At 41.0% G+C, this 23,759-nt stretch overlaps 1 protein-coding gene and 1 non-coding gene across 5 annotated transcripts in view; both read right to left on the bottom strand.

Annotated features, from left to right (window-relative positions):
• SCMH1 (Scm polycomb group protein homolog 1) overlaps window positions 1-23,354 on the bottom strand; it is a 216,705-nt gene extending 193,351 nt beyond the window's left edge. For all 4 annotated transcript variants that reach the window (XM_068966207.1, XM_068966204.1, XM_068966209.1 and 1 more), the window contains exon 1: window positions 23,324-23,354. The gene's annotated coding sequence lies outside the window, so the exon portion shown is untranslated. The remainder of the gene's footprint in view (window positions 1-23,323) is intronic.
• On the bottom strand, window positions 11,854-11,960 carry LOC138074656 (U6 spliceosomal RNA). The gene has a single exon (XR_011144486.1). It is a non-coding gene; the product is annotated as a U6 spliceosomal RNA (small nuclear RNA).
• Window positions 23,355-23,759: the final 405 nt, after the last annotated feature.

Here is a 23,759-nt window from a genome sequence, read left to right as displayed (position 1 = left end):
CTGTGTGTCAAATTTGTAGTCAGCTAGTGGGAAGCATAGGCGATCTGGGGACCACACTTGAGGCTGGCACCTGAAGTGGGGGCAATCTTTTGGGGATCATATTCCCTTAAACCCATGGAATCTGATATTAACTCTGGGTGCTTAGTGACGGAATTAAATTGTAATATACCAGGTGGTATCAGAATAGCTGGGGTTAAAAACAGAATTCTGATTGAGTCTTACAGTGACCCAGTATACCCAACAGTAATCAGTGACAGAAAATAGAAAATGTGCCAAAGAAGATACAAATCACTTGGTCTTTCAGCTATTTGACTTTCACACACCATTCTTTCACACATTATAATCTACACTCAAACTGTTTCTCACATACAGAACTGAGCTTCTCATTTTTTATCTTAAGAAATAATGATTTTGAGATAAAGCATCAGTTCAGTTCAGTTCAGTCACTCAGTCTTGTCTGACTCTTTGCGACCCCAGGAATTGCAGCACGCCAGGCCTCCCTGTCCATCACCAACTCATAGACGAATGTCTACCAGGGGAAAGATCTGGGGCATTTGCTAGATGTTGAGGCTAAATGTTGAGGCTCATGACAAATCATGAGAGAATTGACTTGTCTACAGATGATATGAATAGATGACTAATTTTAAGCTGGTAGCATTTAGTTAAAGAGATATACCTATATATTGTCTTAGGAAACATTATTTGCAGCATCTTGACATATCTTACTTGGAAATATGAAGGGGAGAGAGAGACAGAGGGAATGAGAGATGAAAGGAAGAAGGATGGGAGGAAGAGAAGGAAGGAGAAAGAGAAGGAAGAATGAAAGAAAAAATGAAGGGGAGAGGAGAAAAAGAATGAAAGAAAGAAAAAGAGAAAGATACTGTTTAAGTGTAAAACAACTGCTTTGAGTGCATAGCAACAGGCAATAAATGTGATAAAGCAATGCTAGTGGAGACAGGCAAGGAAAAATTCTTTTGCAAAAGTTAAACAAAAACAAATACTGGATTTCCTCAAGATTTTAGATTCTATAGGCATATAGTTAGAGCTGTATACACACATTACTTTCATACAGAAGAAAAAGAAACCTTAAGCAAGTATTGTCATACTAATTCTTTATAACATAAAGCTTCTTAGGAATGCATCGACAGCAAAACAGACTGTTCTAAAAATCCTTCACAGATCTAAGGGGGAAGACAGCTTTATGACAAGGAATTCTGCAGAACTAATACTTAGAAAATCCAGACAGTTGACACCTAGAAGACTCTTTTAAACATAGGCATTAGGATCCAAACAACTAGGCTGATGAGTTTGGGGGCAGAGTTTTCATTTCTGGGAAGGATAATTCAAACACTTAAGAAGGATACTGGCAGGTAATCTAAACAGAAAGTGAGCATGTGGACCAAGACTGCACAGTGGGACTGTATGACTCAGTCATTTTACAAAGGACTGCAGGTGAGTATTATTAGTACTCATAATAATACACTAGCAGAGAAAACTACAGATGATCCTGGTCCATAGCAAATCAAGTCCAGATCAAGCAATTTATCCCTAAAAACTCTGAGTCCTCTTTTAAACCATTATTGTACTCTTTGTTTTCTAAATTAATTAATGAGCTAAATAAAATTTTTGTTCACTTTTATTTGTGTGAATCAACATTTTACCCTTTTCCCCCTCTTTTACCAACCTCTCCCCATTTCTTCTACCTTCCAGCCCTTGGCAATCACCATTCTACTCTCCGTTTCTAAGAGTTCAATTTTTTTTTTCAAGAGTCCATATAGGAGTGATGTAATTGTCTTTCTCAGTCTGACTTATTTCATTTAGCATAATGCCCTCCAGGCTCATACATGCTGTCACAAATGGCAGGGCTACTTTCTTTTTTAAGGTTGAATAATATTCCATTGTACATCTATACATTTTCTCTATCTACTCATCCATCAGTGCACACTTAGGGTGTTTCCATATCTTGGCTAAAGACTTCACTCTCTTAAAGAAAATTGCCCTTTAACATCCCCAACAAGCTGTCAATTTCATTTGGTGGCAGGGACTGTGAGTTTCAATGTATTGCAGTGAAACTAAAAGTAAATTGGGAAGGCCTGGGTTTAGTCTTTATTCAATAAGTGCTGACCTTGACTAATTTCCAGCGTCATCTCTAATTTTCACTGGTTCATATATCAAATGGGATTTATTTCTGTTTTGCCAACTTTCAAAGGCCTGTTGGAAGAATTAGATGAGTTAACCTAAAAGAATTTAAGCAATCTGTAAAGATCCCCGGTCCCATCATTCACAAGGCCATCCACGCTGTTTTCCTGTAACATGTAAGAGATCCTACGCTCCAAACCCTGTGTCCCTTTGGTCTGCAGGGTGACGTTGAAGCTCCAAGGAATGCGTATAGGTCTTTTGGATGATCCAGCCCTTGCCTACCTCTCACTCCACTTCCAGTCACTCCTTCTCAACCTTAACACCACAGTACATGCATGTGTGCTTCAGTCATGTCTGACTCTTTGCGACCCTATGGACTGTAGCCCACTAGGCTCTTCTGTCCAGCAGATTCTCCAGGCAAGAATACTGGAGTGGGTTGCCGTTCCCTCCTCCAGGGGATCTTCCCAATACCACAGTTGCACTCAACTATTTATACAGTCCCAAACATTGCATATGCTGATACCTTCCATTTGGAATGCCCTCTCCTTAGCACTTCAGTCCAACTGATAAACTTCCATGCATCCTTTAAAACCCAATTTATATATTGCCTCTCCTGAGAAGTGTTCCTCATACTCTCAAGTAACATTACGCTTCCTCTATATTATAGCCCTATACAGTGTTAAAATTTATTTGTTTGTCTGATACTTCTGCTAAATTATATGCCTTGATGAGTAGGGTTGCTTCAAGTTTACGTCTTTATCCTCTGAATCTGACACATGGTAAGTGCTAAATAAATACTTAATAGCTAAAATGAAATGTTAGGTATTGCTACTATATCTCCATTTCCCCCACAGCACTGGCACAAAATTAAGCATACACTAGCACGGAGAAGGCAATGGCACCCCACTCCAGTCCTCTTGCCTGGAAAATCCCATGGACGGAGGAGCCTGGAAGGCTGCAGTCCATGGGGTCGCTGACGGTCGGATGCGACTGAGTGACTTCACTTTCACTTTTCACTTTCATGCACTGGAGAAGGAAATGGAAACCCACTCCAGTGTTCTTGCCTTGAGAATCCCAGGGACGGGGGAGCCTGATGGGCTGCCATTTATGGGGTTGCACAGAGTTGGACACGACTGAAGCGACTTAGCAGCAGCAGCACTTAGTAAACAAATAATTAATCTCTATTTCTTGTCACTTATCATTATTATTACCCAATCCTAATTCAGGGTAGGGGTTGAGAAAGCATGTGTGCTAAAGAAAACGTGAATGACTGTTAATCAAACACCCAAGTCAACTGGTTAGACACTTTATATGAACAACTTAATTCTCACAATAAACCTATGATATAGGTATTACGATTTCCATTTTACAAGAAAATAAGCGAAGATAAAAAGACTTTAACTTCTCTGAAGTCAAGCAGCTGACAGTAAATAGTACACTTTCTGGGGTTTCATATACTCTCATGTACTCTACTTCATTTGACCCTCACAACTTTGTGAGGTACAAAGTACAAATCTTAGTATCCCTGCATTACAAATGAAAAAAAAAAATGAAAACAAGATTTAAGTGACTGGTAAAGTTTACAAAGCTAGTAACCACTGAGTCTAGGATTAGAAATATCTATGTCATGTGACTCCAAATCTGGTACTTTTTCCATAGGCCAGTCTCTCTGAACTAAGAAGCCTGAGCGCCAAAGAATTGATGCTTTTGAACTGTGGTGTTGGAGACAACTCTTGGCATCTAGTACTTTATGTACAGTTCTCAACAGCAAATGGTTACCAGTTTGTAATAAGCACAGAAATTGAAGAGTAAACACTTTGAAATTTTGTATTATAATTTAACGGGTAACTTCGTGTTGTTAAGCCTAATAAAAATTTGTGGTTTATGCTTAGATTTTTAGAAATTTCATGTTTCTAGTAACTCATTTTTATTATATTTATAAAATTCTTAGTCTAAAATGAATGAAAAATATTGCTCCTTTAACAGACATAGTGTAAGAAGCACTGCCCTAAAGGTTCCAGAACAAATCAGATTTGTAATTTAGAAAGTTAGAAAAATAATTAGTGACAGTTTAGAAGGGGAAGACCCATTGGCAAATACAAATACTAATAATATAAAAAAAATAGAAAATTTAAAGATGAAATAAGGATGACTTGTGAAAACATTAAGCATCTGGCAAACAATGAATAAGGATTTTTAAGTTCACACAAAAGGGAGATTTCTTCAAGTCAAATAAGGCTCAGATAGTAGATTCTTAGAGACAGAAAGACCTTAAGCCATCAATCTCCAGAACTAAATTTATGAAGTAAAAAAATTTTAATATACTTATTATATATGTAACACTATTTACTGAAAGACCTATCACATACTTGGTGTCAGGGATATAGTATTGAACACAGCCTCTTTGTTATGCTCCACATGCTAAACTTAGTAAAAAAGACATGGTCCCTCCCACCATGACAGACATTCACCAACCACAGAACATAAATAGATGTTTCACTTAAACTATTTTAAGTACTACAAAAAACTTACATGGTACTATGAGATCACATAACACAGAGATTAATAGATTCAAGGAGATGAAGGAAGGATTTCCTGAAGAAGTTATGTGTTAGTTGAAATCCAAAGAATGAGCAGAAAGTAACCAGGCAAAAAAGGGGAAAGAACATTCTAGAGAGAGAGAAAGGCATGTAAGGGGGATGGGGCATGAGAGGCCCACAAAACAGAAAGAAAGGAAGTATAACTGATGCACAGAAAGCAAGGAGAAAAGTGACAAGAAGTCAAAAAGTTAGATGAGCTAGTCCATTAAAAGTCCTACAAGCAATAATACAGATAATCTTGATGACATTATGTTAAGTGAAATAAACCAGTCACAAGAGGACAAATACTGTACGAGTCCACTCATTTGAGAAATCTGGAGTAGTCAAAATCACAGAGACAGAAAGAATGGTGGGGCAGGGGCTGGAGGGAGGGAAGAACAGAGAGCGATTATTTAATGGGTACAGAGTTTCAGTTTAGTAAGATGAAAAAAGATGAAGATGGATGGTGGTGATGCTTGCAAAACAAAGTGAGTGTACTTAATATCAGTAAATTGTATGCTTAAAAATGGTTAAAATTATAAATTTTGTTGTTAACCAGAATTTGATTCTATTACTTCCATCCAAAGACCCTTATGAGACAGAAATTGGTACACAGAAGAGGGGTGGTATAAACGAGTCCTTAAAACATAGAACTGACTGGATCAAGACTGGGGCCTACAAAATGCAGACCTCTCTCTCATGCTGAGGTTGGCCATTCTCACATAGTGGGAGACAGTTCATTGAGCCGTGGTCTTTTATACCAGGACTCACCACTACTAAGGCACACTACAAAAAGAGATGTGGTAGAGAAAACACAGGACGCATTGGCTATACAGATGGACTTCAATCAGTTCCTATAAAAAAACAAACTGCTTAATATGAAATAGAGGAGATATTCAAAATATTTACAATCTGTAAGATCATACTAGTGCACATTGGAGATTATCAGTACTGAATTGAACTGGTCAATCTGAAAGCTGGGGAGAAAATACCACTTTTGAAAAAAAAGATTCCTTTTGCCTAGAGCCTGCACAAGATCCTTGCTGAGCTGGGAAACTACCCAGGGCTAAAATAAAAATGGTACAAAGGCAGAAAGGCAGGACCTACCGCTATGGATAAGACCGAAGCATAACAGAGCTCTCCTGAATACCCTAGGGTTCCCCCAAGCATCTCTGTTATGCATTCTTTGCCCGATAAGCTAGGATACAATCCAGAAGCAAGAAGCAGATTAATACCTCCCTTCCCCAGGCCCTATTTCAAATTGAGTGAAGCAGTAAATTCCCTTTTCTCCTCCTTTGGCTGCAATTCATTTTTGTTGGATTTCTGCCCCTTAAAACCAAAAAGTGTTAGTACACTGCTGCTGCTGCTGCTAAGTCGCTTCAGTCGTGTCCGACTCTGTGCGACCCCATAGACGGCAGCCTACCAGGCTCCCCCATCCCTGGGATTCTCCAGGCAAGAACACTGGAGAGGGTTGCCATTTCCTTCTCCAATGCGTGAAAGTGAAGTTGCTCAGTTGTGTTCGACTCTTGGCGACCCCATGGACTGCAGCCCACCAGGCTCCTTCGTCTATAGGATTTTCCAGGCATGAGTATTGGAGTTGGGTGCCATTGCTAGTTAGTACACTACTAATATTTAAAAATGCACAGCCTTTTTCAAAAGGATCACCACGATCTACCCCAAATCTACAGAAATGATCTCCAGGTCAGGGTATTTGTCATTTCTTAATAAGTGTTCCAGCTGATTAGGCAAACTGGGGAAATACTAGCTTAGGCTGAAGTTTAACATTCAACAAAAGTCTGGTTATCTCATCCTATACTATATGAAACAATAATTGTTATTTCCCAGTAACAGAGAGGAAGGACATTACAACAATATTTATTTAGAACACACTATGAGCCTACCTGCTGCTGCTGCTGCTGCTAAGTGGCTTCAGTCGTGTCCGACTCTGTGCGACCCCATAGACGGCAGCCCGCCAGGCTCCCCCATCCCTGGGATTCTCCAGGCAAGAACACTGGAGTGGGTTGCCATTTCCTCTTCAATGCATGAAAGTGAAAAGCGAAAGTGAAGTCGCTCAGTCGTGTCTGACTCTAAGCGACCCCATGGACTGTAGCCTACCAGGCTCCTCCATCCATGGGACTTTCCAGGCAAGAGTACTGGAGTGGGGTGCCACTGCCTTCTCTATGAGCCTACCACTGTACCAGAATTCACCATTCTGGGCACCAAATATTTAAGAGGCTACCTTGTCTTCCAGAATCTCGGAAGAAAAGACAAGACAAGACCTACACATCTGCAGAAAAGATAAGACCTACAAATACATCTGGGACTGCTTAACCTGTCTGATCAATGGAATGATCTAGGGATCTTTTTGGTAGATCACAGATGGCAGACAAGGGATGTAAACTCCTTACCCATCAGACAACAAAGTCATTTCCAAAATATGCTCAGTGTAGAATACAATTCCTTCTCAATAAAAAGTACAGGAGCACACAAAGAAAAAATCAGGAATATAGTCCATTAATTCAGATTTGGATTTAACTCAGAAAACTAAGATCATGGCTTCTGGTCCCATCACTTCATGGCAAATAGATGGGGAAACAGTGGAAACAGTGCCAGACTTTATTTTTTTGGTCTCCAAAGTCACTGCAGATGGTGACTGCAGCCATGAAGTTAAAAGATGCTTACTCCTTGGAAGGAAAGTTATGACCAACCTAGACAGCATATTAAAAAGCAGAGACATTACTTTGCCAACAAAGGTTCGTCTAGTCAAGGCTATGGTTTTTCCAGTAGTCATGTATGGATGTGAGAGTTGGACTGTGAAGAAAGCTGAGCACTTCAGAATTGATGCTTTTGAACTGTGGTGTTGGAGAAGACTCTTGAGAGTCCCTTGGACTGCAAGGAGGTCCAACCAGTCCATCCTAAAGGAGATCAGTCCTAGGTGTTCACTGGAAGGACTGATTCTAAAGCTGATACTCCAATACTTTGGCCACCTGATGCGAAGAGTCGAGTCATTGGAAAAGACCCTGATGCTGGGAGGGATTGGGGGCAGGAGGAGAAGGGGACGACAGAGGATGAGATGGCTGGATGGCATCGCCAACTCTATGGACGTGAGCATGAGTAGACTCTGGGAGTTGGTGATAGACAGGGAGGCCTGGCATGCTGCGATTTGTGGGGTTGTTAAGGGTCCGACACGACTGAGCGACTGAACTGAACTGAACATGCATTAGCACTTATTATTTGAACACTTACTATATCAAGCAACTAAATATAGGCTTTCGCTAATAACTAATACTCAGAAACTACCAACAGATTAGTAGACTGATTGAACTGACATTTCTCGTTTAGAAAATGATTTATTTAAATGTAATGATTAGGGGATTTAACATATTAAAAGCAACTTGTTAGTGTTGAGAATAAAGAAGTCAACAAAACATTAATTTAACATTTTACCAAATTCAACTAGCTCTTTACAAGAAGATTACTTTGACACCTAACTATCAAGGTCAGCATTCAGTTCGGTTCAGTTCAGTTGCTCAGTCATGTTTGACTCTTTGCAACCCCATGAATCGCAGCATGCAAGGCCTCCCTGTCCATCACCAACTCCCGGAGTTTACTCAAACTCATGTCCATTGAATCCGTGATGCCATCCAACCATCTCATCCTCTGTTGTCCCCTTCTCCTCCTGCCTTCAATCTTTCCCAGCATCAGGGTCTTTTCCAATGAGTCAACTCTTCTCATGAGGTGGCCAAAGTACTGGAGTTTCAGCTTCAACATCAGTCCTTCCAATGAATACCCAGGATTGATTTCCTTTAGGATGGACTGGTTGGATCTCCTTGCAGTCCAAGGGACTTTCAAGAGTCTTCTCCAACACCACAGTTCAAAAGCATCAACTCTTTGGTGCTCAGCTTTCTTTATAGTCCAACTCTCACATCCATACATGACCACAGGAAAAACCATAGCCTTGACTAGACGGACCTTTGTGAGCAAAGTAATGTCTCTGCTTTATAATATGCTGTCTAGGTTGGTCATAGCTTTTCTTCCAAGGAGCAAGCATCTTTTAATTTCATGGCTGCAGTCACCATCTGCAGTGATTTTGGAGCCCCCCAAAATAAAGTCTGACACTGTTTCCACTGTTTCCCCATCTATGTCCCATGAAGTGATGGGACCAGATGCCATATTCTTTTTCTGAATGTTGAGCTTTAAGCCAACTTTTTCACTCTCCTCTTTCACTTTCATCAAGAGACTTTTTAGTTCCTCTTCACTTTCTGCCATAAGGGTGGTGTCATCTGCATATCTGAGGTTACTGATATTTCTCCCTGCAATCTTGATTTCAGTTTGTGCTTCATCCAGCCTGGCATTTCGCATGATGTAGTGTGCATGTAAGTTAATAAGCAGGGTGACAATATACAGCCTAGATGTACTCCTTTCCCGATTTGGAACCAGTCTGTTGTTCCACATTCAGTTCTAACTGTTGCTTCTTGACCTGCATACAGATATCTCAGGAGGCAGGTCAGGTGGCCTGGTGTTCCCATCTCTTTAAGAATTTTCCACAGTTTTTTTGTGATCCACAGAGTCAAAGGCTTTCGCATAGTCAATAAAGCAAAAGTAGATGTTTTTCTGGAACGTTATTGCTTTTTCAATGATCCAACAGATGATGACAATTTGATCTCCGGTTCCTCTGCTTTTTCTAAATCTAGCTTGAACATCTGGAATAGCAAGCTTCATGTGCTATTGAAGCCTCACTTGGAGAATTTTGAGTATTACTTTGCTAGCACATGAGGTGAGTGCAATTGTGCAGTAGTTTGAACATTCTTTGGCATTGCCTTTCTTTGGGAATGGAATGAAAACTGATCTTTTCCAGTCCTGTGGCCACTGCTGAGTTTTCCAAATATGCTGGCATATTGAGTGCAGCACTTTCACAGCATCATCTCTTAGAATTTGAAACAGCTCAACTGGAATTCCATCAACTCCGCTAGCTTTGTTCATAGTGATGCTTCCTAAGGCCCACTTGACTTTGCATTCTTTGCAACCCCATGGACCATAGCCTGCCAGGCTCCTCTGTCCACGGAATTCTCCAGGTAAGAATACTGAAGTGGGTTGCCATTCCCTTCTCCAGAGGATTTTCCCAACCCAGGGATTGAACCTGGATCTCCTGCATCGGAGCAGACGCTCTAGCATCTGCGCCACCAGGGAAGCCCATCTGCACGTATAAGACACTGAAACAGGAAACGTTTATACGGCATGGGCCTAGCATGCACACGCAGCACATGCAGCTGTCAAGAGACTGCAGGCTGTCAGTCCCATCATACATGTCGACCAAATTGGGAACATTTTATGGAGACATGTATTTTAATTAAATTCCAAAGAAACAGCATGTACCATTATTTTGACTTTATTATTACTTTTTTACAAATAAGCTTTTATTTAAGAACAATTTTAGATTTACAGACATCTACAAAGATAGTTCAGGGTTCCCATATATTCTGCACAGTTTCCCCTATTACTAGCATCTTACATTAGTATGGTACATTTGTTATAATTAATGAACCAATATGGATAAACCATTAACTGAAGTCCACATTTCATCGAGGCTTCCTGCGTTTTCACTTAATATCCTTTTTCTGTTTCAGGATCCTATTATCCTTCCCAGGATAACATATTTTTGTCATCATGTCATCTTAGACTCATTTTGGCTTTTCTTGCCTGAGGACCTTGATAGCTTTGAGGAATACTGGTCAAGTATTTCACAGAATCTCTCTCAATTGGAATTTGTCTAGTTTTCCTCATGATTATACTGGAGTTATAGGTTTGGAGGAGGAAGCCCACTGAGATAAAATTATAATAACTTTTTATCCCAACTATCAGCTGGATAGTAAGCTCACTGAGGGAAAGAATCTTATTCACATTTTTGTATCCTTAGTACACAGCTGATAAATATGTGTTGGTTAAGAAGGAGGAAGTGGATTACACCAAGGGTTGAGGTGCTACAGAAACTTTGCAACTTATTAAAATAGGGGCACTTACCCTAACAAGGAAACAGTTCATCTGTTTACTCAAATTTAAAAAAAAAAAGCATGACTGATTCACTAAAGTATTCATTCTTCTATTCAAGGATCCTTCTAGTTTACCTATAAGGCTGAGACAGGATTTGTTGTTTGTTGTTTAGTCACTAAGTCATGTCTGACTCTTTGCAACCGCCATGGACTATGGCCCACTGGGGTCCTCTGTCCAGGGGATTTCGCAGGCAAGAAAATTGGAGTGGGTTGCCATTTCCTTCTCCAGCATATCTTACTGACCCAGGAATCGAACCCACATTTCTTGCATTGGCAGGCAGATTCTTCACCACTGAGCCACTGGGGAAACCCTGAGATAGGATATATTCAGCTAAAAAGCAAGTTAATTCTTACAAGTAAACCTCACCTCCTGTACTGACTGATGAGACCTTAGAACTGTATAACACTGCTTGTGGGGAGTATGCATGGTAAAATGGAAAGATGCATTATGGCTTAAGACAGGAGGTCTGGGTTTGAAACTGAGTTCTATTGCTAATAAATTGTATAATTTAGGCCAGATACCTTTGAGTCTCAGTTACTTTACATATAAAATGGAGCTAATAATGTTTACATGACAGTGGGAATTATAATCACTGGCCCACAGAACTGGTGGACTGAATCACTACTGAGATACCCACATCTCTATTATCTTGATATCCCTCACTACATCTTAGAGCACAGTGATTTTTTCTTTTTTAAAAATCCAATGGTCTCTAGTATTTCTACTTTATCTCCCTAAGGTCTTTCACACTGCTAACTATTCCTTTCTTTTTGAAATTTACTCTTGTTCCTCTGGCATTATAAACACCCACTTTCTTCTGATTTTGCTTATCATGCAGTGATTCAGAGTACAGCTTACTGGCCAAGAGCATAGACTCTGGACCAGACAGGATTTGAACTGTCAAGAGTTCGAATTCTGGTTCCACCTCCTGCTAGTCCTATGACCTTGGACAGGTTACTTAACTCTTTTTTTTTTTCTAATTTATTTATTTTTAATTGAAGGATAACTGCTTTACAGAATTTTGTTGTTTTCTGTCAAACCTCAACATGAATCAGCCATAGGTATACATATGGTCCCTCCCTCTACAAATAAGGAACACTTCACGAATTTGTGTGTCATCTTTGCACAGGGGCTGTGCTAATCTTCTCTGTATTGTTCCAATTTTAGTATATGTGCTGCCAAAGAGAGCATGGTTACTTAACTCTTAGGTGCCCGTTTCCCATCTGGGTTTACAGGTAGATGAGTTTACAGGTGTATAACATGCACAGTAAATACTATACAGATAGCTTGCTATTGCTTGGGTCCCCCTCCTTAGTCTCTTCCTCTGCTACACTTCTTTAACCTCCACATACTCCACCTGGAGGTTTCCATCCATGCAAAAGTGTCTTAACTTCTGTCTACCTGGAAGGCATTCTTCTCTTCAGCCTACTTAGTGAATTCCTTCTCAAACTTTAAGATCCAGGTTAAATGTCATTCTCTTTCTCTCTGAAGCCTTTCCAAAAACCACCTCCCTCCTTCTGCCTTGGTAGTCAATTATGCCTGCCCTTGTGGTCCATATACTTTGAATATATTTCAATGAGAGTCCTTGTTACACTAGATTGAAAGATGCTGAGTAACTTGAAGTTTTCTGTATTAGACCATTTCAGACCTGTAAGAACAGTTACATGATTCATTCTATAGAGAATATTTACCCTATTCATAAATATTCTATATTTCTGTTGATCCTTCCCTTCCTGTATTAAGCTCGTGACAAGAACTACATATTATTTCTGAAAAATACATTCCTAACACAATATTTCAGATATATAAAAAGCAATAAATAATAATGAATGGACAACCATATATCCACACTTTGGCTGAAAAAATATTTACCAATACAATTTAAGTTCCCTGTTGCTATTCCCAGCAGTATTACTAGTCTTTTCTCACACACTTCAGAGATACCCACTATCCTTACTTTGATACTGTATTTTTTCATTACCATGCATTTCTTTAGCATTTATTATGTAAGTATGCTTCCATAAATAATACATCAATGTTGGGCTTTATATAAATGTGTTCTGCCATTTGCTTTATTTACTCAACTTTTTTATTTGTGAGATTCACCCAAGTTACTGTACAGATCTAGTTTATTCATTTCCATTATTGTATAGAATTCCATTAGATAAATATACTATAATATTTTCTTTCTTTTATTAATTATACATTTGGATTAGTTTGAATTTTCTGCTATAAAAATGTTGCATAAATATTTTTGGAAGTCTCTTTATATATGCACAGGAGTGTCTCTAAAGGGTACTTACCTAGGAGTGGAATTGCTGGATTGAGACAAAGATTGTTGGAATGTAGATTATTATTGCTTGAAATGATAAGCAAAATTGATAAACCTTTAGCCAGATTCATGACGAAAAAAAGGGGGAGAGCCTAAATCAATAAAATTAGAAATGAAAAAGGAGAAGTTACAACTGACACCACAGAAATACAAAGGACCTAAGAGACTACTTACTAGAGGCAACTATATGTCAATAAAATGGACAGCCTAGAAGAAATGGACAAATTCTTGGAAAGATACAATCTCCCAAGACCAAACCAGGAAGAAATATCAAACACAAACAGACCAATTACAAGCACTGAAATTGAATCTGTGATTTAAAAACTCCCAATAAACAAAAGTCTAGGCAAATTCCATCTTTTGTCAGTGTACACAGCACAGAGTCTGGCAGTTAAAAGACATTAATAAATATTTGCTGAATGAATGAATAAAAACTTGAAAAAAACACACATAAAGAGATTAGACAATGTTTTTGAGCTCTTAATTTGGAACTGTGCCTATTAGGCTTTGTAAACTTTTATACTTAAAGAAATAAATTTAATTTAGCTTGGAGACTTTCCAGCAGTCCTTTGAGATAACCAGAGATAAGACAGAGGACCAAAAAACTGGTATTGGAAGTCCAAAACTTTAAATCATCTAACACAAATAGTTGTCTGCTCTTTTCCTAAATATCTCTAAGAACAAGTACGCTGGCTTTCATATTTTCTATTATACTTCACAGAATATAATGACTAAAACAGCCTTATTTTCATCATGTTTGAACACCCCAGAGGAAAGTCTACAAAAGCAAATGTAAAGCAATTATAATAAATAAGAAACCACTTAGAAATGTGCCTATAATACATCAATGAGCAACAGATATACTGATTTAAATGAATATACAATTATGTACATGCTTTAATTTTAAAAGCTAACAATGGCAACAACTATAGTAAATACAGAGGGGGAAAATAATGCATCAGCCTTAAATGCTTTAAAATTTAAGGAAATTAATATATGATGACTTGTAGCAGAACCACCAGGAGGTTCAGAAAGCATAGAGTCTTCCAAAATAAGTCATAGGAGACTGAACCATTCTGGACAAAATACAGAATCAGTAGTAAGAAGGCCTGGTTTTGAGTTGCTATTCTGACATTTACCAGCTATTTGACACTGGGCACAGCATTTAATTCACCTACACCTCAGTTTCTTATCAGTAAATAGAGTTTATAATGACCTGTCATCCTATCTAATAGGGTTTTATATGCTTCAAATTAAGCAGAAAAAATGGTGACATCCTTCAATAATATGCAATTGTAATTATCTATCCTTCTTCATCTTCCCATCTCCCTGACAGCGAGGATCTGTAAAAGTGTGTATTTTTTTTCCAAGCAAGGCTCAGTAGAGCTAGTATAGGCAAAAAGAGAGAGATTAGTTTGGGATTTTGCTCAGACAGGGACAGAAGGACAACAGAGCAAGGGAATAAAAGATAATGATAAAAGAGTGAATGAAATAAGCTAGAGGCTAAGAAAGCTGGATAGGGAAGGAAGTAAAAACAGGTCATGCTGAGGTCAAAGGAAAGATAGAGTAGGGACAGTCAAAGGTCAGGTAGCTGGCGAAATTTTGAACAAATATGTATGTCTTCATTTAAAATTTCAGAGGTGGGCCATCTTCAGGTGAGAACAAAGCCCATGGTGTGACTACGGGAGCTGATTACTTAAAAAGATGCTCACCTCAGTTGAAGAGGCCAATGTGTTGAAGAAATAGACATCCATATGAATACTAAAGCCACTCAGGATAAGGCCAAAAGTTGAGGTAGAAAGGAAGACTGTGTGTGTGAGGTCTTTAACAACAGAGATGTAGGTATAAGACAATGAGAGTGATATAGCCGTCGTGCCAGAGAGAACAAGATTTTAACAAGTTCAGTTCAGTCGCTCAGTTGTTTACGACTCTTTGTGACCCCATGAACCACAGCACACGAGGCCTCCCTGTCCATCACCAACTCCTGGAGTTTACTCAAATTCATGTCCATTGAGTCGGTTATGCCATTCAACCATCTCATCCTCTGTTGTCCCCTTCTCCTCCTGCCTTCTATCTTTCCCAGCATTAGCGTCTTTTCAAATAAGTCAGCTCTTCGTATCAGGTGGCCAAAGTATTGGGAGTTTCAGCTTCAGTATCATTCCTTCCAATGAACACTCAGGACTGATTTCCTTTAGGATGGACTGGTTGGATCTCCTTGCAGTCCAAGGGACTCTCAAGAGTCAATGCTACAGTTCAAAAGCATCAACTCTTCGGTGGTCAGCTTTCTTTACAGTCCAACTCTCACATTCATACATGATTATGGGAACACTATAGCCTTGACTAGACAGACTTTGTTGGCAAAGTAATGTCTCTGCTTTTCATATGCTGTCTAGGTTGGTCATAACTTTCCTTCCAAGGAGTAAGTGTCTTTTAATTTCATGGCTGCAGTAACCATCTACAGTAACTGGAGGCCAGAAAACTAAAGTCTGCCACTGTTTCCCCATCTCTTTGCCATGAAATAATGGGACCAGATGCCATGATTTTTGTTTTCTGAATGTTGAGCTTTAAGCCAACTTTTTCACTCTCCTCTTTCACCTTCACCAAGAGGCTCTTTAGTTCTTCGCTTTCTGACAAAAGGGTCATGTCATCTGCATATCTGAGGTTATTAATATTTCTCCCAGTAATCTTGATTCCAGCTTGTGCTTCCTCCAGCCCACTGTTTCTCATGATGTACTCTGCATATAAGTTAAATAAGCAGGGTGACAATATACAGCCTTGACGTACTCCTTTTCCTGTTTGGAACCAGTGTGTTATTCCATGTCCAGTTCTAACTGTTGCTTCCTGACCTGCATACAGATTTCTCAAGAGGCAGATCAGGTGGTCTGGTATTCCCATCTCTTTCAGAATTTTCCACAGTTTATTGTGATCCACACAGTCAAAGCCTTTGGCATAGTCAATAAAGCAGAAATAGATGTTTTTCTGGAACTCTCTTGCTTTTTCCATGATCCAGCGAATGCTGGCAATTTGATCTCTGATTCCTCTACCTTTTCTAAAACCAGCTTGAATATCTGGAAGTTCACGGCTCATGTACTGTTGAAGCCTCACTTAGAGAATTTTGAGCATTACTTTACTAGCGTGTGAGATGAGTGCAACTGTGTGGTAGTTTGAGCATTCTATGGGAATGGAATGAAAACTGGCCTCTTCCAGTCCTGTGGCTACTGTTGAGTTTTCCAAATTTGCTGGCATATTGAGTGCAGCACTTAAATAGCATCATCTTTTGGGACCTGAAATAGCTCAGGTGGAATTCCATCACCTCCACTAGCTTTGTTCGTAGTGATGCTTCCTAAGGCCCACTTGACTTCACATTCCAGGATGTCTGGCTCTAGGTGAGTGATCACACCATCGTGATTATCTGGGTCATGAAGATATTTTTTGTATAGTTCTTCTGTGTATTCTTGCCACCTTTTCTTAATATCTTCTGCTTCTGCTAGGTCCCTACCATTTCTGTCCTTTATTGTGCCCATTTTTGCATGAAATGTTCCCTTGGTATCTCTCATTTTCTTGAAGAACTCTCTAGTCTTTCCCATTCTATTGTTTTCTTCTATTTCTTTGCACTGATCTCTGAGGAAGGCTTTCTTATCTCTCTTTTCTATTCTTTGGAACTCTGCATTTAAATGGATATACCTTTCCTTTTCTCCTTTGCTTTTCACTTCTCTTTTCTCAGCTATTTGTAAGACCTCCTCAGATAACCATTTTGCCTTTTTGCATTTCTTAGGGACAGTCTTGATGACTGCCTCCTGTACAATGTCACTAACCTCTGTCTGTAGTTCTTCAGGCACTCTATCAGATCTAATCCCTTCAATCTATTTATCACTTCCACTGTATAGTCATAAGGGATTTGATTTAGGTCATACCTAAGTGGTCTAGTGGTTTTCTCTACCTTCTTCAATTTAAGTCTGAATTTGGCAATAAGGAGTTCATGATCTGAGCCAGTCAGCTCCCGGCCTTGTGCTTGCTGACTGTATAGAGCTTCTCCATCTTTGGCTGCAAAGAATACTACTACTACTAAGTCACTTCAGTCGTGTCCAACTCTGTGTGACCCCACAGACGGCAGCCCACCAGGCTCGCCCGTCCCTGGGATTCTCCAGGCAAGAACACTGGAGTGGGTTGCCATTTCCTTCTCCAGTTTTCCTTTAAAATTGGGGGAAGTTACAGTTCAGTACACACAGGCAAAGTCATAGCAGGAGCCTCTAAAATTTCGGTGTTGACCATCTGGTGATGTCCATGTGTAGGGTCTTCTCTTGTGTTGTTGGAAGAGGGTGTTTGCTATGACCAGTGCATTCTCTTGGCAAAACTCTGTTAGCCTTTGGCCTGCTTTATTTTGCACTCCAAGGCCAAACTTTCTTATTACTTCAGGTATCTCATGACTTCCTACTTTTGTATTCCAGTCCCCTATGATGAAAAGGACATCTTTTTTTGATGTTAGTTCTAGAAAATCTTGTAGGTCATCATAGAACCATTCAACTTCAGCTTCTTTGGCATTAGTGGTTGGGGCATAGACTTGGGTTACTGTGATAGTGAATGGTTTGCCTTGGAAATGAACAGAGATCATTCTGTCATTTTTGAGATTGCAAACAAGTACTGCATTTTGGACCCTTTTGTTGACTATGAGGGTTACTCTATTTCTTCTAAGGTATTCTTGCCCACAGTAGTAGATATAATGGTCATCTGAATTGAATTCGCCTATTCCAGTTCATTTTAGTTCACTGATTTCTAAAATGATTTGATGTTCACTCCTGCCATCTCCTGTTTCACCACTTCCAATTTACCTTGATTCACGGAATGTGTGGAATAGTGGTGCACAAAAGATTACAGTCAGCCTTATCTCTTTCCTTTTGCAAAGAGCGGTGTAGGAGAGTGAGCAAGTACTCTTACTCTACTGGCTCCCATTTAAGGCCAGAACACACATAAAACATCCCATAAAATGGCTGACAGTTTAGGAAATAGAAGTTTCAGAGAACAAGTGGAAAGGTTTGAAAGGGAGCAACAAGCAGGATTGGGAGAGAGTAAAAGGAAGCCAAGTCAGCACCAGAATAACAGTACTGAAGAAAAACATGATTGGAGGAACTAGGACAAAGATAACAGAGAATAAGACTTGCTCGGTTCATATGGCCAAAGGTTATCAAAATAATTAGTTCCAGCAGTTCTCTGATGGCTAGGGAGTTAGCACTAAGCCCTTGGCAATGGTTTGGTTAAAATCCCTCATTTACAGCTGTGGGTAACATTTGAGTATCTATTATATATTTTTCACATTATGTAAAGTGCAATACACACACTACTTTAGTTAAGCCTTACACCTACACTTTCCTCATTTTATAAATGAGGGAGCTGAGGATCACAGAAGCAAAGTGACCAGCCCTGGACTGTATTATTTAGTGACACTGAGGACCCAGGCTTCTTTTTCAAATCTAAATAAGTATGGAAATATAAAAAAGAATTTGAAATTAGAACATCTTTAGTCACTTTCTTCTTCTTTTTTTTAGTTACTTTCTACCAGTGAGATCTTGTATGTTTTTAACTCCACTAAGCCTGTCTACCAAACAAGGTTATTGCAAAGATTAAGCAACAACTAAAAAATAAATCCTAGGAGCTATCTTTTTCAACTTATTTTCAAATGTGAATTTCTTACTTGGTTTATTTCAAACACAGATTTTACAGTTAGGAGACTGAGGCAGAGAGGAAGGATCGACAATCTGTGTCTCCCTAGTATGTTTAGGCTCAAGTCCAAGCTTCAGGTGGCCCCAGCCCACCTCTCTAGCCACATCTCTCACTACAGACTTACACAAATATAATACTTAACCTCTGGCAATTATTAAGTTTTAAAAACATATGATATAATTTCCCCATTTTGTAGTTCCACCTAAATTATTTAATCTATTTCAATGTGTTCTCCAAGGCCTAAATAAAATTCACCTTGAGTGTAAAGCCTAACCTTGTCCCAACTGTTAAGAAATGATGGCTCTACCTTTTGAACTTCTGTATCGCTTTGCTTTACCTCCCTCAAAGTATTTACTGCCTTTTAATTTAGTCAAGCATGAAAAAATTTCATTTCTGCCAGCGGAGCTTAAGTCCCTTAAAGGTAGGTGGAAGAGAACTACCATTTACTTTGCATCTCTGAAGCGCCAATTGCTTTTCTAGTGTGTGTGTATACACATTACAGTATATATACACACACACATTATTTCAGGTAATCTTTGTGACACCCCACAAAGCAGAAATCTATTTTTTACACATAACGATACTGAAAGTCACAGAGGTTAAACAATTTGCTTACAGTCTTAAGGCTAGTAAGCGACACAGCTCAGATTTGAATCTTGGTCTTTCTAAACCAAAGCCTAGGTTCTTAACTATACTCTTTCCAGAAACCATGGGTATATCCTCACTACTGATTGCTTCCTATCTATCCACAGAAAAACATCTATGGACTTTTTGTCATTAAGTATTAGCAGAAAGGATTTGATATAGGTTATCTGTTCTCTTGCTTTTCAAGACTAAGAACAGATTTTTCATACCCAACACGACTAATATGAGATCAGAATAAAGATGAACGGATTAGAATCCTGCTTCCAGGAAGGAAAAGTAAAAAACCATTACTTTCCCATTCCTGCATTTATAAATTCCTTCTCCTCTGAGGTTTCCACCATCTGGTTATATCAATCCTTATCCCTCCTCCTCATCTGTCTTCTACCACCCTCCCGATTAATCCCTTATATTCACTGCACCTGGGTCACAATCTCTCTTCTCTGCATCCTAAATCACTTCACTACTGATGCAGAAGACTCGTTCCATACAACAGCCTCCCAGTTCCTTGCCACACTTAGCTTCACCAGCCTTCACCTTTGCGGTACTTCAGCAATCCACACACAGACCTAGCTGTCAGTGAGAAGACCTTCTTCACATCAGACAATTTAACTCTAATATTCCACTTTCTGACCACAACCTCTTTTTTTTTTTTTTCCTATTTTACTTCTACCACATTTGATCACTGATCTCACTTAAAAAAATCACAAAACCTCTGAGTCCCAAACTGAAATCATTATCCAATATTTCTTGTCTCAGTTAATGTCACCATCATCTCCCCAGTCACCTAAGTCAAAAACCTGAACATCACACTGGACTACTCACCCTCTGATCTACACACCCAATCAATCATAAAGCCTCACAGATTCTCTCAACTTCATCCCTCTCTCTTCATCCCTATAATCACATTTTAAAATTATTCAAGCATATCTATAAAAACCTTTCAGTGATTAAAAAAAATCACCCACTGAATTCATTTCAAGATACTTATGCATACAAGGTTCACCATGACATGGACTCTGATTGTATTTTCAGTCTCACAACTTACCACTTATATCGCCATTGTTATTTCTTAGCAGTACCAAACTGCTTGTGGTTCCCTAGGCAAGCTATCGGAGAAGGCAATGGCATCCCACTCCAGTGTTCTTGCCTGGAGAATCCCAGGGACAGCAGAGCCTGATGGGCTGCCGTCTATGGGGTCGCACAGAGTCAGACACGACTGAAGCGACTTGGCAGCAGCAGCAGCAGGCAAGCTATTCCTTTTCTCACACTGATGTCTTTCCTCACACTGATGTCTTTCCTCAAGCTATTCTTTCTATTTGAAGCACTTTTTTTTTTTTTTTTTACTCATCTTTATTTGACTTACTTCTACTTACCATTTAGGACTTGGGCCAGGTGTCATCTCTTCCTCAAGCCTCCCCTCAAGTCCTGAGCTAGTCTGAGTGCCCTCCCCTTGGTGCAAGTATCAAGCAGCAAAGCTCTCACTTTTTATTCTGAGATGACCTATTTTAGCATCTAATTTACCATTTCCACAAGGATTGGAAATGTATCTTACTTATCTCTGTCTACCCAGTTAACATAGTACATAGCATAGTGCCTGACATACAGTAGATACATTAAGTATAAAGTTTAGAAGATATTGCCTTTACATTTTCAGTAGGAGAGTCACACCAGTTCTTTCTCATAGTTTTTCAGTATTTCCCACTATTAACTCCAAGTCCTTTGAAGGGAAGGAATCAGAGCTTTTCCTGAGTCTGTACAGTTCTGTACAGAACGGTGCTATACAAAGTCTTATCCAACTTACATAAAAGGGAAACAGTATTTGCACAAACATACCAGAAATCAAAACTTGACCTGTGCTGCAAACTTCAAAACCACTGACCAACTGAAAAAATGAAGACATAAGAAGAAAGATAAAGAACCAATTCTGACTGCTGGTATGTGCTTGTTTATGTTATTTTGTTTAAAATATAAACAGGGCCCCAGATACAAGAGCTTGACATTTTATCTATAAGGCCATCACATCTCTCCTAAGTTTAAAAAATTACTAACCTGCAGGGTTTCTTAGGCAGGGGTTCAGGATGTTGGTAAAGACCCTATTTAAAAACATAATCCCATAAACCAAGGCTAAGTGATGAAAAAGTGGGGAAAAAAAATGCTGGTTGGTATGTGAGCAACAACAACAAAAAAATGTCCTTTTTCATAGTAATTTTGGGCCTCGTGTCGGTAGTTATAAAGAGAGCAAAGAGTTCAATATAATAAAGCATTTCCCTCTCCAACTAAATATTAAATTGCAGTCTGGCATCAAATGAGATCTCAATGCTTTTCCAGTATAAAAAATAATAAGCTCTTCTATTTGCATGGTGCACTGCAACACTTCAATATACACAGGCTCATTTGATAAAGTGTTTATAGACATTTTAAAAAATGAGGGCAAAGCCAAAATTTTCCACAAAATAAGAACTTTTAGTTGGTTTAAACAAACAGTACTAGATGTCTTTTTTTTTTTTTTTTAAGTTCAAAACGCAGTACAGAAATGAGTAAAGGAATAGAGTACCTTATATTTAAGCAGGACACTCCTTGGAGCCAAAAAGAGTTTCTTGCAGAAATTTAATAGGTTTTGTCTCCTGGCCTACACTAAGAAACTCTCCTTTAAAGGGCAAACTAGAGTTCATTCAGAGAAGGAATGAGAGAACCCCAGCCTATGACAAACAACTGAAGGAAAGTGGAATCAGTTAGTGAAGACAGGCTCCGGGGACATGATCTTCAGCTATCTTAATGGGTGTCCATAAGGGAACAGAAGTAGGAAGAATTGGAGGCATCTGTTTCTTTCAACCAAAACAAACAAACAAAAATTTCGAAACACCAAAGCTTTCCAGGAACGAATAGGTTTCCTAGGGAAGAGATTAGTTTCCTGTCACTGGAGAAGATCTTCAAATAGACTGGTCAAATTATGAGGGTAGAATTTGGGATTTTCGAAGCTACTTTGGTATGGGGCGAGAGAAATGGATCCTAGATGACTTTTAAATTCCTTTCCAATCTGGAGACGTTCTGGGGTTCACCTATCTCCTGGAAACCCCTTTTCATTCCTCTGGGGCTGGCCCACAGCCGTGCCCACGTGTCCAAGCCCTCCTGGTCCCTGGCTCACCTCAGTGCCCACAGTCCCCCGCCCCCGTCGGAGGTTGGAAACAGGCTCTCCCCGCCCGTTTCCGGCGGCACACGTGAGTTGTCCCGGCGCAGCTCCCGCAGCCGGAGCCAGCCCGGAGGACGCGGCTGACAGCTCCCCGCCCTTCGCACCTCCGACCCTCAGCTGGGCCAGGAAGCCCGCCGACCTCGGTCCTCGCTCGCCCCGAACCGGATCGGACCGGCGAGGATCCACAGGCGTCTCTCAGCTCTCCTGTCGGAGCAGACTGACAGCTCCTCCGACTCCTGGCCCTCGGCCCAAAGCCAACACTCTCCGGCCGACCCAGCCCCGCTAGCTTGGACAGAACGACCCCCGCTCGGACGCACGCGATGCTGACCCTCCAGAGTCCCCGTGTCCTTGAGTTTTTCCCTCGCGGAGCCCCGGGGTGCCCCTACTGAGAGAGGGCCGCGGGCCGGATACTGGGCCCCGCCGGACCGGCCGCGGATGCAGAACGCCGCGGGGGTTCCAGGACCAATGAGTAGGCGGGCGACAGCAGCGCTCGGACCCCTGACAGGCTGACCGGCCAGGACACACAGACGGACAGTAGGGCCCGAGGGGCGGGGGCAGCGGCCCGGCCGGTCCCGGCGCCTCCTTCTCGCCCGGGGCGGCCCCTGGCGGCCCAGGCCCCTCAGGGCGCGGGCTTTCCTGGCGAGCGGAGGCGGCCACCGAGGCGCTTACCTGCGGGCGCAGCGACGGCGCGGGGCGGCTCACTCCCTGCCCGCCGCCATGTTTCCGCTGCGCAGCGAGCGAGAGAGGACGCGCGGAGGGGGCGGGCGGGGGCGGCTCCGGAGAGCGGCGGCGGCCGGTCGGCCGGCGGGCTGGCGGGCGGCGGGGGGCTCGACCGAGGCGGCGGCAGCGGCGGCGGCGGCGGCGGCTGAGGCTGAGGCGGGGGCGGGGCGGGGGCTCCCTGGCCCCGCCCCCCGGGCCTCCCGCCGTGGGGTGGCGCGCGCCTGGGCGGTTGGGCCGGCGCGGAGCCGGGGGCCGGAGGAGGCAGGGGGTGTGTGTCGGGGGGTGGTGAGTACGGGTAGGGCGCCCCCAAGCGGCCCGGCCTAGCCAGCGCCGGCTGTCTGCCTCCTCCCGCCTTGTACCCCGCGGCCCAGATCCACACCCCTAC

The sequence above is a fragment of the Capricornis sumatraensis genome, chromosome 2 (assembly GCF_032405125.1).
Source record: "Capricornis sumatraensis isolate serow.1 chromosome 2, serow.2, whole genome shotgun sequence".
NCBI lineage: Eukaryota > Metazoa > Chordata > Mammalia > Artiodactyla > Bovidae > Capricornis > Capricornis sumatraensis.
Note: the sequence above shows the minus strand (reverse complement) of the source record. Positions and strands in the feature narration are given on the sequence as shown.